The sequence below is a fragment of the Aquarana catesbeiana genome, linkage group LG03 (genome assembly GCF_042186555.1).
Source record: "Aquarana catesbeiana isolate 2022-GZ linkage group LG03, ASM4218655v1, whole genome shotgun sequence".
Taxonomy (NCBI): domain Eukaryota; kingdom Metazoa; phylum Chordata; class Amphibia; order Anura; family Ranidae; genus Aquarana; species Aquarana catesbeiana.
In genome coordinates this window covers 290,508,056-290,527,024 of record NC_133326.1, presented here as the reverse complement: position 1 = coordinate 290,527,024, position 18,969 = coordinate 290,508,056, and positions in this window count along the sequence as shown.

The following is an 18,969-nucleotide window of genomic DNA, read 5'->3' as shown; positions in this document are numbered from 1 at the left end:
TACTGATGTTCTTTGGTAGGGTCAGAAGTGGGTACAGGCAGGGGGGAAAGTGTTAGTCAGATATCCAGGCAAGAAGCCATTTAGAGGAGAGATTTTAGCTGAAGGGCCATGATCTACTGTTGATGTAGTATTAGAAGGAACAGATAATCCGCTTTGCTTTCCACTCCTCAGGCTGACTCCGATTTGATCCATAGGAAGACCAGAGAAAAGTGGTTACATGATGGAAAGAATGAAGGAAGATCGCAAGAGCTGTGGAGAGCAAGGCCTTTGACGTATTGCAAGCCTGGACTTGTTTCTAAAGAACTTTAGAATGGACTTTCTAATGAACTTTTTTAGTTAAAGACTGAAACACCTTCTCAGTGACAGAAATGCGAGGTGTTGCTTTCAAGGAAAATGAATGTTTAAAATGAGTTTTCATAGTAATGAAGTAATTTTCTGTATGGAGTCTGAAAGGAAAAAAGAATAGGGCGGAATGTGTTGCGTTTGTTACAATATGATTTTTTTTTATTAATCAGACTTGATACATGGGACATAACATTACACAATAGTGGTTGGTCATAGAGATATTGTCAGTTTTTGGCTTGAGTAGATTTCTCAAACAAATGCTGTTTTATACAATGGGGGTAGATATCATTGTTGTATTCAATTGAGTGTTCAATTAACAGGCTATTGACTCTATAGCTACAGTAAACAAGTAAGACATTAGTTGTTTGGGATTCTTTCAGCTTTCAAACTGAAAGAATGGCTGTTAAATTACTGTCTTGGTTTGAGTAGACAATGATTCCATTTTGTACGTAGATACAGTTTTCAACAGTCCATTGTTTCTACAGCTACAGTAAACAGGCATGTTTTCTGTTGTTTGATAACTATGGCAAACAGTCTGGCACATAAAAGGGGGATTCAGGCATAAGCTAGACACACACACACAGACACCATCATGCTTTGAAGATCAGAAGCCACCACTCATGATACAAGAACACTGCCTGATGCTCCAGGAGATTCGTTGCCAATGGAGATCACGAACATACAGTAACAGAAGATAAGTAACCTTTAAGTGTATTTGTACTATTATAGACCATAGGCTGTTTAGTTTGCTAGGCATTTTGCTTGTTATTGATATCTGTCAGTCTTGTATTATATTCCTAATATTGTAATAGTTTTGTATGTACAGCATCTTTGTATAGTAAAAGCACATTTACACATTGCAGAAATCTCAGCTTCCTTGATTATACCACAGAGTAACCTTGCTAGATGGACGCAAGCAAAACAATGTGTTTGTGCATCCCAATACTTTTGACAATAGACTGTATGTGTCTAACTTTTCTATGATAGCAGCTCCACTCACTGATCTCACCAAGAGGAACAGTCCCATCATGGCGAAATGGAATGAAGAGGCATAGACGGGCAAATGTCTCTTCTGTTGGCCAGTATTCTCCTTGAGATTTAATGAAGAACATCCAGTGGCATACCTCAGCCTGAAACTAACAGCTGGAAGGGAGTGCGATTATGTGGGCACTAGAGTCATTAGGGCATTACCTTCTTGGCAGACAGTTTCCAATTGATTACAGACAATTCTCCACTACAGTGGATTGTTTGGAACAAAGGGAACAATGCAAGGGTCACACAGACCCTGCAAGACTTCACATTTTATGTGAAGCACATGCCAGGGACCCAACAAAGAACACCTCTAAACTATCAGTAATCCACTGTCTGGTGGCAAAATGTGCAGGATGGTATGTGAGGCTGTCAGGATTGTAGACAGTATGAGATTTCTCACCTAAACATTGTGAGAAGCTCCAGGGTTTGTGCCTGCTATGCCTTTTCTCAGATCCGTATAAGTTCTGGTCCACTTCCTGGAGCCCAGAGGCTTGGGAGAGTGTTTGTTTAATATCTTGCTGAAATAAAGTGTCCCTTGGTGCCCCTGTATCAGGCATGGTTTACCTCTGCCACTACCAGTTAAACGAAAACCAATATGTTATTAAGTTTACAAAATTCTCGTACAGCAGAACACATTACGGAAGATATGTAATTTGTTGTATTGTATTGTAATGTATTCTTTAGTTTCCAAGCAAGCATGGTCTTGGTTTTATGATTTTTTTCGGTCGAATACTGTACTGATTAAATCATTTGTTCTGTTATTGTACAAGAACATTTTTTGTGCATGTCCCTTTGGATAAATTTGCATGACCTGTCATGCTCTGTGTACTAACGATCAGATTATTGTACGATCGATACGAAAGCAGTATTTCTCATAGGATTTTCCCATCGTGTGTATTAAGCATAAGCCTTTTACCCTGGAAAACTACAACAAAGTTTGGATCAAAGAAATAGCTTTCCCATGAATTGCAAACGTGTAATGCAGATTCCAGTAGCAGTGTGTTATTCTAGTTCTTGACAATCATGCGTGAAGAATTGTTTAGTATCCATGTGTGATTAGCATAAACACAGCTTTATTTTTTGCTTTACAATTGCTTTGACAACTTAAGTGGAATAACATATTATTATAGTGAATACAAAAAAAACAACCCATGTTTATGTTTATTATTGTAATGCTTCATTTCAATGGTTTTAGGGAACTTTATTTATTTGAAATGTGCTGTAAGCAATTCATTGTTTCTGTCTTACTGGCATTGTCATGCAAAATTACTAACGTTTTCAACATATCATTTTAAATTCTACTTTTATTTTGGGAAAAATTGAAAAGATGAATGTTACCTTTCACGTATTGTTATGTTTACTATTACTACACACGAGTGTGTACAATGGCCGGTTATAAGTGCAGTAGTGGATCTAGAGACAGGGGACACTGGGTGGACCCCTGCCCAGGTCCGCAGTTCCACATTATATAAATTCATCTCCAATTTGCTGATGTTCCTAACTGCAGTACTCAAGTAGGCATACCAGTTAGGAATAAATGCATGAACAGTGCTGTCACTGACCATGGCTCCTCCTATCTGGCACTAACTTATGCTCCTACGGCCTCATGCAAACAAGACATTATATTAACATTATAAAAATGGCAGTAGCTTTGCAATGAATTTTTCAATGTTTTTGCAATAGCGTTTTTCAGCCTTAGCGTTTTTTTTTTTCCAATGGATCAAAAATGTTAAAAAACACTGGTAAGCCGCGTTTTTGAGCCTTTATCTGCATTTACTGGCGTTTTTAGGCATTTTTTGCCGTTGGAGCATTTTTCCAGCTGAAAAAAACGCCTCTCAGAACCCACTAGTTTTGTTTTTGTTTTTCCAGCCAAAAACAGTTAAAAACAGCCTATGTGTGCATGGAAACATAGGATAACATGCTGGAGAGTTTATTGACTTGAAGTGGCAACAAGGGTCAGTTTATATGGCCATAGTTATGTGTGTAGTAAGACAGATTTAGAATTTCAGCTAAGAATCATATTTCTTGGATTTCATGTTGAAACTACTTGTGACAGGTTGCGGTTAAAGACACTGGACTTACTCACTCCCACTCCCATCACAGAAACCTGCTAAGTTGTTCCTCTTTCTGTGCAAGGAAAACGAAAGTTTTGCATAAGGTTTAAACAAACATGTTTTACAGAACTTGTCTGGTTTAGGATGCGTAAGTTGATTTTAGGTTGATTTTTAAAAGGTTAGAATGTTTTGTATAACGGAAATGTACCGCCTGTTCGCTTGTGACGCAATATACTGAAATTATTTTTACACTGTGTAAACTGTAATTTGGGCACACTTGACATTCAGACACGAGTCGGGTCAAGCGTGTTCACTTTTTGGCCAAAAAGTGGAATAAATCTCCCATACTTGAGTCCTTTGTCCAGCAACGTCATTTTACCGATATTCTGCCTGCTACTTCAGACTGTAGAAAAAAACATCTGAAGCCAAAAACAGCAGCTGTAAAAAAGTCCAAAATGTCCAGTGTGCATGAGGCCTACTACTTGTGGACCCTGCCTCGTGCCTCCATCACATTTTCTCAGTGTGGGTCTATGTATGAGAGCTGGCTGAACAAATGAGCAGCAACACTAGTGTGTGATTATATATAATAACATGCTACAGAAGACAGATGAATTAACAGCCTTTAAACATATAGGGGAATTATAAAAGCTTGTTATCTGTCAAGGTATAAGTGGGGTCATCCACCAGACTGTATGTTGTATATAATTGATAGCATACTGTGCAGGTAAGCGTGAAAAACAAGAGTGGCTGAAAAGAATAACAAGCATTTGAGTAAATATGCTGCTCATATATATATATGTATTTACAAGGGTGTATTGTACTGTTTTTCCACGGATCTATTTATGTAGACCATGTTCACACAAAAAAATAATAATAATAATAAAAAAAAGCTTTACCATGACTATTGTTCTGTCCTCACTTCACCTTTTCTTGTGTGTAACTGGACATGCAGCTAAATCCTCCTATTCTGCAATAAGCGAGACTGAGTGTAATCTTGAAACTTTATTAGCAAAACAAGGTGGGGTAAAACTATTGAGAAAAAATCAAACACAGATACATATAATCAGTATATGAACTATACAGAAACACAATGAATAAGCTAGGCTGTAGATGGTGATAAGTATCTCTCACCAGCGATGCTGCATTTAGAGGATGGAAGTTTTACTCCAACATGGACTCTGATAGCTGGTTTCTTCTTTCAATCTTCAAGATGGAGTCTGAGTTCTCAGGATGCATCTGTTTCCTTACACTGAGGAATGATGGGAACTTTTGTTAAAGGTCAACAGTTTCTAGTTTCTGCAAAGACAGCAAATTTACCACCGGCTCCCTCTTGTGGTCAAATCTGATGTTGCGGGCAAACAACTTAAAGTGTTTGTTAAAGTGATTGTAAATATTAGTTTTTTTTTTTAAATAACAAACATATCATAGTTACCTCCACTGTGCAGTTCGTTTTGCACAGTGTGTCTCCGAACCTCGTCTTCTGGAGTCCCTTGGCGGCGCTTGCGGCTCCTCCTCGCATCGGTAAACCCCCTGGAAGCGTTCTCCCTGGGGGTTACCTGGCGGGCGCGCTCCCGAGTCCAGCATTTGTGTGCATAGACACAGAATGCTGGACTCGGCCCCGCCCCCTGGCATCCGCGTCATTGGATTTGATTGACAGCAGCGGGAGCCAATAGCTGTGCTGCTATCAATCTATCCAATCAAGAGCTGAGAACCCTGGGCAGAGAGGAAGAGCACGTCTCTGCCGAGGGAACAAACGGGCTCAGGCGAGTAAAACGGGGGGGCTAGGGGGCCGGTCAGTGTCAGAAGTTTTTTCACCTTAATGCATAGGATGCATTAAGGCAACAAAAAATGAGGGTTTACAACCCCTTTAGATTAAAATTCATGGTCACTGCCAGCCCCTCTATTAGAGCCTGGCATACCACACTATGTAAGTAATTTCTAAAAACGAGTGTTGTAAATACCTATTTGGAGCTACCTTCAAGTCAGTCACGTGACTTGCGGCCACTTTACAGCTCCAATACAGGGCTTCTGTGGGAGGGGCCGAGATCTCCCTCTGACATCAGCCAGGGAGATCGTGTGGTCTCCTGCAGAAGCCTGTCCTGTCTCGAGGCTGTAAAGCGGCCGCAAGTCACGTGACCGGCCTGAAGTTAACTTTAAATAGGTATTTACAATGCTCATTTTTAGAAATGACTTACATAGTGTGGTATGCCAGGCTCTAATAGAGGGGCTGGCAGTGACAATTGTAGGTTTTTGATTTTTAATAATAGCAGTGGAGGGGGGGTGGGGCAGAGACAGAAACAAAGAGAGGGAGCTGACAGGCAAGGAGGAGGGGGTGAGGGGGAGAGAGGAGAGCAGAGAGGACAGCTACATCTGACGGAGGGACGTACTCTGACCACGGTGGTCAGGACTCAGCTGTCCTGATTTTCATGGTCAGTACAGAGAGAGGATACAGGAAGTGCAAGGTTCAGGGAGGTTTTTTTACTGTTTAGAGGGGGGCAGATTACACAGCACAAGCACTGTGCTGTGTAATCTGCTTTAAGGGACCGGGATCTGAATTTTTTGGGGGGAGTTAACAAACACTTTATTTAATTTCCTGCTGGAGGCAGAACAACTATAGATTTCCTATAAGGGAATCATGTTATGCAACGTTAGTTTTTTAAATATTCGCCAGTGCATTTAAGTATTATTAAAATGTTAATAGAAGTTCTACTGTTGTAAAAAGTGAAAATATGATTGATATTTTATGGTAAAACTGTACTGACAATGCGTCCATTAAAAAAATTGTGTGTCCAGCTGTTACCTAAATAATATTAGCTTTTTCTATATTGCTTTCAATTCCCCTTTCTTTGAATAAACTGTATATCATTATACGAGGTTAGGGTACAAATACATTTAAAATCTGCTTTGCTGATACTTACAACTAATTGCATTAGATCAGTCTTTGGATTTAGCCTCAAGTAGCACCTTTAAAGGGTATTTCCACTTTTGCAGACAATTTATTACAATAGCCTCTTTATATTTGTTACAAGTCCCCATTCACATAGCATAACTAATACTTAATAATTACAGTTTACTTTTTTAGATGCTCTTTTCTGAAACTTCCAACAAGACAAAAATTCTACTTAGTTCTTTTTTGTGTTGAGGGGTATCAGGTAGTGGTGTTTACCATAATTAACCTCGTCTGGAAGCCAATATCCCATCAGATGTACTAAATAGGAACACTCTCAGTCCGAACAAAACTTGACAAAAGGATAACGTTTTAGGAGCTGGGCTTCTCCATTGTAGGGTAATGAGAACTGGACTCAGCCAGTCCACAGCCCACAGCCCAGGCCATTGGGACAGATTACATTGAGCTAGCCAAGAAATGCTTGCAGTCAGCCATTACACATTCTCCTCAGTATCACCAAAAAAGTAATTTACAAACAATGAGGTATGCTGTGTGAATAGGAACCCATAACAAACATAGTGGGGTTTTCTCAAATTTGACTGCAAAAGTGGAATTACTTTTTAAATATAGTATTTGGTAAAGATGAGAAATGACGTAAGTGCCCTAGGTTTTTTTATGTGTACATATTTTGACATTACATATTTATGATGATGTATCATGTATCTTTATGTCACATACAAAGCTGGAGCAACATATAGTAATTACCTGCAGAAGCGACCTATCTGGAAAACACGTTGACACAACATATGAGTCACGGATTAAGTTAAATACTATCCTAAGGCATACTATTTATTGCAGTGGTTTCCATACAATTCTTTCTGTTCGGAAACAAGTAATAGGTACAAGTGGACTTTTTTGGACTTTTTTGTGTGGCATTTAATCATTTCATGAATAAACAGTGAATTATTTTATAAGGATTGAACTATTCCTCCAGTGCGATTACTAAAAGCCCAGTATTTACAAATGTTCTACATTCATTTTTTATTATGTTTTGGTGTCAAAACACTGTAGGGAGATCCAATAAAGCATTTGTGATAAGGATGCACTGATACCAGTTTTTTCAGAGCAAGTACAAGTACCCATACTTTTCCTCAAGTACTCACCGATACCAATTACAGATACCTATTTTTGTTTTGTAGCGCGATTTGAGCCCATACAAAATGAATGGGCTCAAATCCCACTGCAGGGAATCGCATTTGATTTGAACAGGAATGCAGTGCGATTCCTGCCAGAATCACACGTAGTTTCCTGCACTGCTCCTGTGTGAACCCAGGCTGAAGTCACTATGATAAGCCTGGGTTCACACAAGAGCGGTGCAGGAAACCGCATGTGATTCGGACAGGAGTTGCACCACATTCCCATAGTGCGAATCCTGTAAAGGTGCACACCGTAAAGGAAAACACCATTTTCCTTTGCAGGGTGCAATACATCCCAAAAAACCACAGTGATTTTTTTTAAGAAAGAATATTCCAGGGTGTGGAAGAACAAAAATCCAATAGGGTGCACCATAGCAAAGCATCGTAAGAATGAAAATATTCCAGCATGCAGTAGCATCACAGCAAAGCATCAAATATAGCTTTATTTTCTAAAGAAATAAAAACCTTCTCATGAAATAGCATGTATTATGAGAATAAAATTCTCATTCACCACAATAAAACATTAACAATGACTCCTCTGGTGGCAAAAGGCAATTATTTAAAAAATAAGAAGACTTAAAATATTGTAGCCTGATGTCAAAGGATAAACTCATAGATGAGAAGCAACCTTTATATGCCCACTGGATCTGTTTTCAGACTCTGACTTCAAAACACACCAAGACTGGGGCTTTGAAGTCCTGTGACAATTTTATCTACTAATACATATAAACATTAACTGGGCTAAAAAACATATAGTAAAAACTAAAACACTAGCAGCTGTATAATTATCCTGAAATTACAATATATAGAATTGGAATACCATATGAACAGCACTCACTGCAACTTAAGTACAAATAACATGTGTGCCCAAAAAACCTCAAAGTGCAAATAGTGCATAAATAATACAAATATTTATGTGCAAAAAATATATATAGCAACAGCCTATATGCTTTAACTAGGTTTTAGTGTGACTGTGGTCTGTTTGAGATCTAATTACTATGCAGCTGCCACCTGCAGATCACTAAACCAAGAGACCCAGGGATTGTGGTATATGTCATTTCTTCACAGGAAAAGAAACAGATCTTAGGGTAAAAAACACTTTTTATTACAAAGTTTAAAAAAATATAAGGACTATAGAACACTCATGGCAGCAGTGTTTCATCCAACACTGAAGAAATGACAGTTTGAACTTCCTTTAGTGAGGTTGTGCCATTCACCCCAGAGCAATACTGATTGAGGGCATTCTTCTCTTCAGTATGTGATGACATCACCATGCATTAGTTCCAGCCTATGCGTTTCTTCACAGAACAACTTCAAACGTGTTTAAAGTGTGTTAAGGATTGATTTGTAGATTGATTTGTAGGTTACAATATATATTTTTGTACACATTTCTGCATTTTGATGTTTTTTTGGGGGATATGTTATTTGGATTCCAGTTGCACTAAGCACTGTTCATGCAGTATCACAATGTTATCTACTAGATTACCTAGTAATAGATAACCTATCATATAGAAATTGAGAAGTCTGCTCCAAGTATTAATATTATATGTACATTTAAAATCTATGAGCGATCTTGGAAAAGATCAAAAGATGATAAAACATGTAATCAACATGAAGAGTAATAAAAATATATATTTTTTGTTTACCAAAGCATGCAAAGTGCAGTTTCAGCATAATTTGATGCCAAAAGCTTTTTACTGAACCTAGTGGCAGGATGTCATTGCCAACATCCTCTTTAAGACCTTTAACATCCTGTAAGATGCTTTAAAACTCTTAAAACACAAGTTGACAGGTTGAAGGGGATCCTTTTAGCACACAGCACAGCTACCAGATGACAGGAGCAACAATAAAGATGTCTATGAAAAAGCTAATGTAGGTGGGCATCTAGCAGTTTTTCTCAATAGATTATTAGTAGACTACATTCTCCTTTTTTAGGTTTTCATTGAACATGTAATACTTGATTCCTAGAACAGAACGAAAGGCAAACTTTTTTTTTTCTTTTTGGATAAAGTGAGTCCCAAATGGGCAGATTTCCCTTCAATTCTTGTCCCATAGGAGAACTCCCTACCAATTTAGGGAATTCTTGGTTGTCGCCAGGGTGACCAGAACTAGTTTTTCCATTAGAAGATTTCTCCTTACTGCTCCGGGGACAACCAAAGTTTGGCATAAAATGACAATTATAGGTTGTGAATCTCCTTTTCGGGGACACAGGCAGCAATGAAAACCTTACAGGTGTTCTATTCCCTCTCCACTCTATCTAGAACTTAAAAAAGTTTTGCTTTTAGTTATACTTTAAAGTACATGTTACCCCAAAATGTAATATTTCAGATATGTATGTAGTATGGTGTAATTGTATTAAAATTATAACCTGTTCTCTTTTTATTGCTTACTTGGCTATGAAAATACTTGGCAATCTTGCCAGTTCTCTTGCTCAAACACATCCATTCTAGCATGGTCAATTTGCATCTATGCCTTCTACTTGGGAGCAAAAGGATGTCGTGCATATGAACAGACTTCTACTGTCATGCCTCTGTCCAGTTCATCACAAATAAGAACCAGGGTACATAAGACTGTGAAGTATATGCCTTTTCCACATGCATGGCATCTCTGTACCCTGTCTGGATTGCTGCTACCACCTCCCCCACCTTCTTTGGTCACAAGGAAGGACCCAATGTGCAAAAGCCAGTGAAATATCTGCCCTTTACATAGACACAGATTGCCTGTACTCTGATTGGACTGCTGCTGCCACCCCCCCCCCCCCAGCTCTGCACTGTTTGACTGACAGCAGCTAGGATATGTGATATTGGCAGCTCAACTGGTTGTCATAGGTAGGCTTCACCCACACCCCTCTAAGCCTGGAATATAGCAGAGAAAAATGATAAAGATACAAAGTTACAATTTGATTTATTTATTTATAGAATTGTCGTGTGTGCTACTAGACGTGAGTGTGGGAAAAAACATTTTTCTCGCCCAGGGATGAGTCTGGGTCAGGGTTGTAAGAGGTCAGGGATGGCTCATCCTGGCAGTTCTCTGGTGCCTCCCCATGTTTCTAGAATATCGGAAAATGATCTGGAACTAGTGGGTGGAGGTGAGGAGGAGCTGCCTTGGATATTTGTGGGCTCTCGGCCAGTCCCCAGGAGTGGGCCTGGCAGGGAACTGGAAAACCATGGATAGACATGGACCTTGCCTGCCAGCAGGAGAGTTCGGTGGAAGATGGAGAAGCAGTGCTGAGAAGAGGCTGTCGGTGGCCCTTGGGGAGCCCTTACCGGGGGGGTTGCCTCGGGCTGGAGCTTTGGAGGCTGGCCTGGAAGGATCCCACCACAGGAGGCAGTTGGAGGGATTCAAGCCAGAGAGGCTGTGGAGAGAGAAGGAGAGACAGTGAGTAGATCAGCACAGTGCAGAGACAGACAAGGGGGAGACTGTCATCTGTAGCAGATTTCTCTTGAAGACAGTGGTGTGCCAAGTCTTCATCCAACCTTGCCCTGGGGAATCTTCATGTGTATGTGTCAGTAGGGCAAAACTGGGGCAGAGAGCCAGTCAGGAGGACTGGCATGGAACACAGCTAGGTGCGGCTGGTGGCAGCCAGGTAGGCTAGCCTTCTGCAAGCAAAGTGGAACTGGGATCAGTGACCACAGGAAGGCAGAAGGAAGTGTGTTATGCTCTTCACTCCATTTGTGCTACTTTGTGAAAGGGGCTGCGAGTCCCTGCCTGTAATGGGTCTTTGCTGAACTAGCAATATACTGTTAGTTCCCTCAGGAGTGAGCCAGCAAAAGCTGTACATAGAGGAACCGTGTGTGCAGGAGGAAGTGAGAAGAAGAATCTGTAAATAGGGAGGAAGTTGTCCCTGAAGTTCTGTTTGTTGTCGAACTAGGAATCCCATAATTCCCTACCCCATCCAAGTTATTATCCCCCAATAAAACAAGCCAAGGACTGTTTTCTGTGTTGAGTGAACGAAGGAAATGCTGTGTGACTGACTGTGCAGTTGTGGGGAACCCTAACTTCAGCAACTCCTACGGGGGTAGTGCTACACAAACATTTTACTCTTTTAAACTGTATGGCATCCACTTTAAGCATTTTCCCAGCATTACCCCATAGTATGTCTGAAGTGAGATACACAAACCATAAACATGCACTGTGTTCTAGATGTATCAAATTCACTAACACTAGAAGTATTACCACTAATTAGCTGTATAAAAAAAATATCAAATGCAGGTGGTCCCTGGGTTATAAACAAGATAGGGTCTGTAGGTTTGTTCTTAAGTTGAATCTGTTTGTAAGTCGGAACAGGTAAATTTTTTAAGTGTAGCTCCAGCCAAAAAAAAAAGATTTTTAAGCTTTTTGGATAGCATAGGGAAGGGTTAACACCCCTGTAACATTTTTTTTTTTGCCGTCTGTGTCCCTGTTCAGAAGATTTCACCTCACTTTCTGTCCCAACGACAACTGGATTTTGAAAATTTTGGGTTGTTGTGGAAACAAGCCTTGGTGATAAGGCATCAGTGGAGGTACCTTTTTCCATAATGACTCTTACAGGAGTGAATTTTCCTTCCTAGGGGGAGATTTCCTCTCACTTCCTGTTGTCTCCCTCCGTTTGTAAGTAGGAGTAGTTTGTAAGTCGGATGTTTGTAACTAGGGGACCGCCTGTAATCAATATTTTATATTTTCTTGTCAAAAAGGAAAATATTAATTTAGACATTGTATTATTTAGTTGTGAACATGATAAATAAAGGAAAAAGTCTATACAAAAAACACCACATTTCCTTAAATAGCGTATTTCATTAGCTGGTGTATATATTGTTGCTTTAAAAAGTGTGAGTAGTGCACAAAACTGTTTTCAGCTACTGAGATCTCTTTGTACCTGCATGTCTTAGAAGACTAACGAAGTGGCATTTTAACTGCAGCTAGCTCTGGATCATATTTATACTGTATTTCTGCATCAATGAAAGTGACTTATAAGAAAATCATGAGTCTCAACCTTACTTTGAACTGTGCACACCAGCAAAGTTATTTAACATGAATAGAACTCTCCTCTCTTATTCCATTAATACCACAATTTTAGGCTAAGTAAGGACTAAAGTCAAACTCTAGCCAATAACTTTTTATTAGTTTTGAAATATTTAGGTCCTTTCTGGAGTATTTAAAAAAATAGTGTGCCACAAGGCTACTGATTTTGCTGTAATTGTAATGAAGGTAATCTGTAGTTTTACAAATTATTCAGTTTTGCGGAAATCAATCCACTCATTCCTGGTCACCAGTAGGGATGAGCTTGATGTTCGGGTTGAACATAAGTTCGACTCGAACATCAGGTGTTCGCCCGTTCGCCGAAGAGCAAACATTATGGGGCGTTCGTGGAAAATTTGAGCCCCGCGAAACGCCCCATGTTGCACTGCGTTATCGCAGTGCATTGCTGTATGATGATTGGCCAAAGCATGCACCTGACCTGCATGCTTTGGCCAATCATAGCACGCTAAGTTAAGAGAGCCAAAATTGGCCAAAGGCAGGGTACCTTTGGCAAATCATGGCTCAGGGGGACTAAGTCCATGCCCCGCACTATATAAGGCTGCCTACACGGCGGCCTTGTGTAGTATTGTTGGTGTTAGCTTGATAGCATAGCTTAAGTTAGATTAAGCAGGCAGGTTATTCAGTTAGAGTGGCATTGTATTTGATATATATATATATATATATATATATATATATATATATATATATATATAGATTCTGCAACATCCAGTCATTGTAGCAGCCTATATCTACAGTCAGTCTAATATATATACACACACACATATACTCTGTATTTAGCATAGACTATATATTCAGTGCATTCTGTGGTGTACTGTTCAGGCAGTGTACACAGTATCTAATACAGTGTGTACAGTTTCTACTACATTTCTGGTGGTGTACACAATACAGTGCAGCTGTACTACAGTTTCTAATACAGTGCAGGCGGTGTACACAGTATCTAATACAGTGTGTACAGTTTCTACCACACTTCTGGTGGTGTACACAATTGTCAGGGCTGGGTGATGATATCCTGCTCATCAGTCCTGCTTACTTACTCCGTCCAGCCCAGATGATCTCTGCCTTCGCCTTGGTCAACATCACAGAGACTTTCTCCTGCGCTCCTGTTAAAGACTTGCTTGGCTGATATTCCTTTTGGCTCCAGATCCTTTGCTGTTCCACTACGCTGATTCCTGGCTTCCTGACTTTCTGACTTGTCAGACTATCTGTTCCGGTTACCGAACTTTGGCTATGTTTTGACTATGTTTGTTCTATTTACTTTTATTGATAAACAAGTGTGATTTAACTGTACTTCTTTCTCGGTCTGATTCATGGTTTCTGACAACAATACAGTGCAGCCGTAGTACAGTTTCTAATACAGTGCAAACGGTGTATACAGTATCTAATATAGTGTGTACAGTTTCTACTACACTTCTGGTGGTGTACACAGTACACAGTACAGTGCAGCCGTAGTACAGTTTCTAATAAAGTGCAGGCGATGTACACAGTATCTAATACAGTGTGTACAGTTTCTACTGCACTTCTGGTGGTGTACACAATACAGTGCAGCCGTGGTAGAGTTTCTACTACTTTTCTGGTGGTGTACACAGTTTCTAATACAGTGTGTACAGTTTCTACTACACTTCTGGTGGTGTACACAGTACACAATACAGTGCAGCCGTAGTACAGTTTCTACTACTTTTCTGGTGGTGTACACAGTATCTAATACAGTGTGTACAGTTGTTGCAAAACAAAAAATATGTCATGTCAGGAAGGCCACCAAGGAGAGGCAGACGCTCACAGGCCACTAAAAGAGGGCAAGTAGCCTCTGTGTCTACAGTCAACAGTGGTGGTCGTAGACATGGTGCATCCTCTGCAGGTGGCCGTGGGGCACGCTTGTCCTTTTTTTCTGCTGCTGGCCGTGTTATTGAGCCAGCACATGCAGAAGAGTTGGTGGACTGGATAACAAAGCCTTCCTCATCCTCCTCATCCTCTGTCACCCAGGCTCAGAGTAGTTTGCCTTCCAACGCAGCTGCCAAAGCTGCCTATTCCACCGGCTCCTTGTCTAGTCTCTCCTTCCGTAACCCCACTATCATGAGTGATAGAAGGGAGGATGAGGAGGAGGCATAAAGCCAACGAGGCAGGATGTCCTCTAGGGGGCAGCTTAAAGGCAGCCACCCTATTGCATCACATCACAGAGCTCCACAGGTGCAGGGTGCTGCTGACTCCCGCTGACTTTTAAAAGTTCCTTGGTGTGGGCCTTTTTCGAGACGTGTGCAGGAGATCGCACCATTGCTGTTTGCAACCTATGTCTGAAGCGGATCAAGCATAGCCAGAACAGCAGCCGCTTGGGCACCACATGCTTGACCAGACATATGAGTACCTGCCATGCAGTCCATTGGCAACAGCACTTGAAAGACCAACATCAAAGAAAAAGGCAGACTTCTCCTTGCTCCTCATCTGGGATCTCCAGCCCTACTATACCTCCAGTCCTCTCAAAAACCTGCACTGAGAGGAATGAAGGTATAGCAACAGGTGTCCCAAGTACTTGCAGCCAATCTGATAGCAGTACACCACCATCTGATTTTAGCAGGCAAATTTCCCTGCCCCAGTTGCTGAACCATAAAAATAAATTCGGTCCCAGCCATCCACATGCTCAGCGTCTAAATGCTAGCTTGGCCAAATTGCTAGCACTGCAACTGCTGACTTTTCAGCTGGTAGACCCTGCCCCTTTTGTGAATTTGTGGAATGTGCTGTACCTTAGTGGCAGGTTCCAAAATGCCATTTCTTTTCATGGAAGGCCATTTTGGCTCTCTACCGGCATGTGGAAGGCAATGTTTTGGCCTCATTGGAGAGGACAGTCAGCAGTAAGGTTCATATTACCGCTGACTCATGGTCCAGCAGGCATGGGCAGGAACGTTACCTTTCCTTCACAACGCACTGGGTAACTCTGCTGGCAGCTGGAAAGGATGCAGGACAGGGTTTAGTGTTGGAGTGTTCTGCCACCACGCCTCCAAAATGCTAGTGGTGATTCTGCCACAGCTCTCTCCTCCATCCCCTCCTCTTCTTCTTCCTATATGGCCTCTTCTGCAGATTTGTCCTCTGAACCAGCGGTGCTCCATAAGCGTTCAAGGGGCTACGCAAGCAGTCAGGCTAAAAGATGCCATGCGGTGCTTGAGTTGGTCTGCCTAGGGGACAGGAGCCACACTGGGGCAGAGATTCTGTCAGCTCTGCAGGGGCAGGCTCAGAGGTGGTTGACACCATGCCAGCTTCAGCCAGAAATGGTTGTATGCGACAATGGCACCAATCTTCTCTCCGCCCTCCAACAGGGACACTTGACCCATGTTCCATGTTTGTCACACGTCTTGAATTTGGTGGTGCAGCAGTTCTTGAGCAGGTACCCAGGCTTACATGAGCTCCTGAGGCAGGCCAGAAAAGTCTGTAGTAATTTCCGACAGTCATACAATGCCAGTGCTCAGCTGGCTGACATTCAAAGGGAATGCAACCTGCCCACCAACCACCTCATTTGTGACATGCCCACCAGGTGGAACTCAACGTTGGCAATGCTGCAGCAGAGGGCCATCAATGAGTACCTGTGCGAGTATGGTACAAGAAGAGGGTCAGAGAAGCTTGGCTTCTTTTTTTGCCACGCCAATGGCTACTGATCAAGGATGCATGCACTGTCCTGTCACCATTTGAGGAGGCCACAAGGATGGTGAACAGCGACAATGCATTCATCAGTGACACTGTCCCTCTAGTCTTCCTGTTGGAGCATACGCTTCGTGGAATTAATGGACAGGGCACTTGAGGCAGAACAGCGGGAGGAAGAGGAGGACTTCCTTACCTCTCAGGGCCCCCTTTATCCAGATAGCATTCCTGCGGGCCCTCCAAACACACAGGAAGAAGAGGAGGAGGAGGATTGTGTCAGCATGGATGTAGAGGATAACACTCAGCAGCAGTCTTCAAGGGGTGGTTTTCAGACCTCAGAACCCCAAGGAGTTGTACGTGGCTGGGAGGAGGTAGTTCCTGACAACGTCATCCTCAGTGACCCAGAGGACTCAGAATTGAATGCCTCTGCAAACTTACACTGCATGGCCTCCCTGATTCTACAAAGCCTGCAAAAGGACCCTGGGATTTGTGGTATCAAGGAGATGGATCATTACTGGCTGGCAACCCTTCTTGATCCACGGTACAAGGGTAAGGTTGCAGAACTCATCCTGCCTTCGCAGAGGGAGCAGAGGATGAAACATCTTCAGGAGGCCTTGAAGAAAGGTTTGTACAATACATTTCCAGACCCTGGGAGGTAATAATTCTGGTGCTGGACAACGTGTTGCTGAGGCTTCGTGCAGTCAGAAGAGCGCCAAGCAATTTTTCAGTCTTCGGCGCCAAGGTCTGATCTGTTCAAGCAACCATCGCCAGAGTCTGCATTAAATGGACCAACCAACCAACCAACAGAGCATCCACTGGGTTACTGGGTCTTGAGGAGGGACCACTGGCCAGAACTTGCTCAATATGCAAATGAGCTAATGGCCTGACCTGCAGCCAGTGTGCTTTCTGATCACACATTCTGTGCTGCTGGAGTGTTGTAATGGATCAAAGAGTGTGCCTGTCCACAGACTCCGTTGATAGGCTCACATTCATAAAAATGAATCAGTCTTGGATCAGCAGCTATCAAGCACCTGATGCTGATGTTACTGATTGAATTTGCTATGGATGTGGGATCCCTTGAAGACTGCCTATGCTGACTATCCTATTCCTCCTCAATCTTGATAATGCTAGTTTCCAACAATATTTTTGGTTTAGGGCACCACCACCACCCAAGGCCCAATTGTTCTGCCCCTGTTCAACAGAGGCATGTAAATACAATTTTTAATCCAATATTTCACAGCAGGGCCATTCCTGTGCCAAACAAGAGTATCTGTGAGTGGTTACAGTGCTGTGGCACCACCACCACCGACCAAGGCCCAATTTTTCTGTCCCTGTTTAATAATTCTTGATATAAGATTTCACAGCAGGGCCCTTTCCTGCACCTAACAAGAGTATCTGTAAGGGCTTACAGTATGACCACCACCACCGCCCAAGGCCCAAATTTTCTGCCCCTGTTTAACAGGGGCATGTTATTACAATTTTTGATATAATATTTTACAGCAGAGCCTGTTCCTGCGCCCAACAAGAGAATCTGTGAGGGCTTACAGTGTTGTGACAACACCACCACCACTCAAGGTCCAATTTTTCGGGCCCTGTTTAACAAGGGTATGTAATTACACATCTTGATATAATATTTCACAGCAGGGCCTGTTCCTGTGCCCAACAAGAGTAACAGTATTCTGGTACCACCAACACCTAAGGCCCAATTTTCTGCAGAGTATATAGGGCAGGCCGTATAGCATATATACTGCTGTTCAGAGTATATAGTGCCTGGGGGACCCGCACGCCATTTTTTAAAAAATTAGGTGTGGGGTTCCCCTTAATATCCATACCAGACCTGAAGGGCCTGGTATGGATTTTGGGGGTAACATCCATGACATTTTATTTTTGTACTTTTGGTATTTTTATCTATATTGCTGGGATCCGACAATACATTACAGCCGCGAGCAGTTTTAAATGACATTTTTTCCTTTAGAAATGTCATTTTGCTGTGGCACTGTTATAAACATGGTAAAGTTGTGCTACTTTACAGGCATACTAAGGACACAACCCAGGCACGATATTTAAAGGAATATTTCATTTTTATTGTTTCACATTAAGCATTATTAACCACTTGCCGACCGGGCCATAGTCGAAAGACGTCTACAGCGCGGTCGGCTAGTTCTGGGTGGACGTCCATGGACGTCCTCCCAGAATACTGCTCTCGCGCGCCCCCTGGGGCGCGCACCCGAGAACTTCCGTGACCGCCGGGTCCATAGGACCCGGCGCATCACGGATCACGGTAAACGGCCGCTAATCGCGGCCGTTTACCATGTGATCGCTCCGTCAAATGACGGAGCGATCACATGTCAACAGACCGGCGTCATGTCATGACGCCGGTTCCTCCCTCCCCTCTGTGTACCGATCGGTACAGTGTGAGAGGAGAGGGGGAGGGATCGGATGGCAGCACCGCTGTGGGCTGCATGTGTAGTGCCCACAGCGGTGCTCAGTGACAATTGCTGTCACATCCATCCATCCCTCCATGCTCAGCCATCCCTGCAATACTCTGCATAATACTCTGCATAATACCGTGCAATACTCTGCATAATAGCCTGCAATACTCTGCATAATACTCTGCATAATACTCTGCATAATACCCTGCAATACTCTGCATAATACTCTGCATAATACCCTGCAATACTCTGCATAATACCCTGCAATACTCTGCATAATACTCTGCATAATACTCTGCATAATACCCTGCAATACTCTGCATAATACCCTGCAATACTCTGCATAATACTCTGCAATACTCTGCATAATACTCTGCAAT